At 40.3% G+C, this 4234-nt stretch overlaps 1 protein-coding gene across 1 annotated transcript in view; it reads right to left on the bottom strand.

Annotated features, from left to right (window-relative positions):
* PIK3CB (phosphatidylinositol-4,5-bisphosphate 3-kinase, catalytic subunit beta) overlaps positions 1–4234 on the bottom strand; it is a 114139-nt gene that overhangs the window by 106426 nt on the left and 3479 nt on the right. The window lies entirely within an intron of this gene.

A 4234-nucleotide genomic window follows, 5' to 3' on the forward strand; every position in this document is an offset into this window, starting at 1 on the left:
TTTCCTATATATATTTTTAGTTGTCCAGATAATTTCTTTCTATTTTAGTAGAGACGGTCTTGCTCAGGCTGGTCCCGAACTGACCTTGAGCAATCCTCCCGCCTCAGCCTCCCAGAGTGCTAGGATTACAGGCATGAGCCATCGTGCCCGGCCGCTAAGTCCTCTTAAAAATAGAAACTTTGCCATAAATTTAAACTTAGGCTAATCAAAAAAAGAAAAAAAAAACCTAGGCTAAGTAATTTAATTTTAAATGTAGTTAATTTCCTACATGCCTTCTTGTAAGAGGAAGATAGCAAAGCTTAAATTTTCATTAACATACTTTACAGTCAAATATAATTTTTATATTTAAAAAGTATTGAATAGACAATTTATTCATACCAAAGATACTGTTAAAATCCTACAGACTATATATGTCCCTAACTTAAGATATGTCACAGGTTTCGATAAGTCAGGGGAAATAAGGGAGTTTTTAAACATTTTTCTCGGATGCTGACAAAATCCTCTGACTGAAATTATTTTATTTAGTGTTTGAAGAAACTAATGCAGGGGTGGCATGTACCTTCACAATAGAGAATAACCAGAACCCAAATCTCAGCTATGTAAATAATTATGTGGAATAAACACAAAAAATAAAATGATCAGGCACATCATCTTTCAGGAAAAGGTATTTTTAGCCTGGTCAGAGCAGTTATGTCTGTAAAGGTTCTACTGTTTTCTTTGGAGAGAGGAGGTAGCAACCTAGTTCCTAAAGTCAAACTGAAATAATTGTTTATTGTTTTCCCAGAAGGCATGACCTCACAAAGCCCTGGTTGTAGCAGTCATCACAGATAAATCAACAACTGCAAAAATCAACTTGACTTGTTAAGTATTAAAAGTGGAATTTTAGCTGGGTGCGGAGGCTCACGCCTGTAATCCTAGCACTCTGGGAGGCTGAGGGGGGTGGATCGCTCAAGGTCAGGAGTTCGAGACCAGCCTGAATAAGAGCAAGACCCCGTCTCTACTAAAAAACAGAAAGAAATGATCTGGGTATTCAACCCTCCACTGCTAAATTTTGACTGGCTTAAAAAAAAAAAAAAAAGAAATGATCTGGACAACTAAAAAATATGTGTGTGTGTGTGTGTGTGTGTATATATATATATATATATAGAAAAAATTAGCCGGGCATGGTGGCACATGCCTGTAGTCCCAGCTACTCGGGAGGAGGACTGCTTGAGCTCAGGAGTTTAAGGTTGCTGTGACCTAGCCTGACGCCACAGCACTCTAGCCTGGGCAACAGAGGAAGACTGTCTCATAAAAAAAAAAAAAAGAAGTAAATTATCTATGAAGAGTAAGAATCAATGAGAACTTTAATATTTAACATTCCTGTAAACATAAATAACTTACAATCAAAAATTTTTAAATTTAAAGTATGTATCCTCACTCTCACACAAAATTTTAATTATTTTTGTCCTGCATTCTTTTCTATTCTTCAGGAATATCCTTACTAACTAACACTACCCTATCAAGATGAGCACAATCTCTCATCATCTCCTCCCATGTCTCTTGGATGAGATATGTAAGAGAGGTTCACTATACAAGCACAAAGACAGATTATATATTTTGACAACAGCCAATACAAACAGCTGGAGATAACAGATCTGGAGTAAAAACTGTGGTGAATCCTCAGATTCAATTACATAAAACAAACAGGAGAAAGTACAGGCAACACAAAAAAATAGGTGACCTGAACTTTACCAAAATTAAAAACTTCTTTCTGTCCACACATTATCAAGAGAATAAAAAGGCAACCCAGAGTAGCTGCAACACTAGAAAGACGGCATAGCAAGAGGAAAGAAAAAAGTCCTTTTGGTTCCAGAAAATCTCCTGAAAAAGAGGAAGGCTTACCAAGCCCTCAAAGCCGTCCAGGCAAAGCAGGCACTTTTGGCAAATAAGGAGCAGAGGAAAGGAAAAGAGCCCAGGTTTAAGCGACTGGAATCGTTTCTACATGATTCCTGGTGGCAGCAACGCAACAGGATGCGTCTCAGACAACTAGAAGTGAAACCTCATGCCCTCGAATTGCCGGATAAACATTCCTTGGTCTTTGTTGTATGCATCCAAAGGATTAATGGAGTGAGTGCACTGGTGCAAAAGACCATTGCAAGACGTCACCTAAAGAAAATTTTCAGTGGTGTCTTTGTTAGAGTCACCCCTCAGAGCATAAAAATGCTGCGTATAGTGTAACTTTATGTGACCTGGGGATTTCCAAATCTGAAGTCTGTCCGGTAACTCAAATTGAAATGTGGACAAGCCAAGGTCAAAAATAAGACCATCCCTCTGACAGATAACACCGTAATCGAAGAGCACCTGGGGAGGTTTGGTGTCATTTGCTTGGAAGATCTCATTCATGAAATTGCCTTTCCAGGGAAGTATTTCCAGGAGATCTCATGGTTATTGCGTCCTTTCCAACTCTCAGTGGCCCGTTGTGCTACCAAGAATAAAGTGGGCTTCCTCAATGAGATGGGCTCACCTGGCTATCAGGGTAAATGCATTAATCAGCTCATCCACCAGCTGAACTAGATCCAGAATATCTGAAAGCATAGTGCATTGGGAGCATGTGTTTCTGGGTTTTGGAATTATGAAGTATCTTCAGAGAAGATTATTTTCTGCTCCATCTTCAAAAACGAAGGGAAGGGTCACGGAAAAGACAATAGGTTATGCTCATGGCAGGAACCTCTCATCACAGTCCAGTTGTAAGGAAAAATTCCAGTATTTTGTACTTTGGCTGCTGTCACCTCTGAAATCAGCACGTGCCACAGAGAAGAGAGTCCTGCTTTGTCAGATCTTCTATCCTGAGGTTAAACACTGGTGAATGAATGACTCAAGCATGTGTACAAGGATCCCTAAGACTCCTGCAAGAGTGTTCCAAGCCCAAGTGCATACTTAAATCTGGGTATTCCCAAGGCTTTGTTTTGAAAAGACTTGAGATACAATTAGGAAGGAGAATGCAAAAACAAGTGCTCAGTTGTCTCTTTGAATCCATGTTCCAAGTTTTCAGTGATGGCTTTGAGAGCTCTCAGACTTGGCTGGCTGTAAGTGCATCTGGTGGCTTTTGTATCCTAGCCTGCAACTGGTTTAGTCCCTTTCTCTAGTTCAAGATTTGAGAACAAAGGATCACTTTGACAGGTACATGCATATACTCAAAATTTTGCTTACAATCTTAGGATGTTCATAGACTCTTGTCCCCACGGACCTTTGTACTTCATGTGAGGAAGTCCTGCTTTTCTCAGGATTGGTCACCCAAGCCCTGATCTTGCTAGTCTCTGGTTCCATTGTCTTGTGTAAGACCAAAGCTGACCAAGATAGCTTTCCCCTTCACAGTGGGAGATTGTGTTGCCCCTTGCACCATCAAGTCTGGGAAATGCCCACCATTCCTCCCCCCACTCCAGGGTTCAAGATGGAATTTCCTGGTTTCTCTGATGATCAGTTTTCTCCTTAGAACCAAGATTAGGAAGGAACGAAGCATTTTCTTGGTTTGGCATGGACGAACTTAGCGCTATTCGGCTTTTTAGGCACCTGGCAGGCAGCTTAATTGACCTTTTTCTTGCATATTCTGGACTCCAGAAGTATCCCCCTTTGTCCTGCTGGTAATGTAGTAGACCAGCAACAATAGGCTTTCTGAGGATGTTAACCTTAAAGAAGTCAGTCTAATACTGCTTGTGCTTTTTCATCAGTGTCCACTTCTAAGCTGGCCTTCACTTGGTTGTCTCGGCTTGCCATCTCAGCAATTGGTGAGGATGTGCCAGGCCTAGGTTAAATTTGGAAATATGCTTGACCATTGTGTTCCTAGCCCTTTCAGGTCAGCTTTGCTGCCAATTTTGGCTCATGGGGCCCTGAAACATAGCTGTGAAATTGAGTTAGAGGTATAACAGTGCCTTCAAATGTGGCAGCTTATGAGGTGATTAATTAGGTTGGTTGGCTCCAGAGTTAACTTGCCAGCAATAGATGTTTATAGATGTTACTCTTATGTTTTAAAGCATTGTGAAATCAGATTACTTTAAAATGATGTATCACAGACTCATGGGAAAAAAGCAGTTGTGAGTATGGAAGCCCAGGGCTTCAATTCTAGCTGTCTTATACTAAATATGGGAACAGTGTTTCCATTCTTGGCTATAAAATGGAGCTAATATCCTCTAGTATGTCTGCCTCACCTGGTGGTTAAAAGGATTGAGCAAAATAATAGTTTGTAATCTATAAT

This window comes from Propithecus coquereli, unplaced genomic scaffold (assembly GCF_000956105.1).
Source record: "Propithecus coquereli isolate 6110/MARCELLA unplaced genomic scaffold, Pcoq_1.0 Scaffold12, whole genome shotgun sequence".
NCBI lineage: Eukaryota > Metazoa > Chordata > Mammalia > Primates > Indriidae > Propithecus > Propithecus coquereli.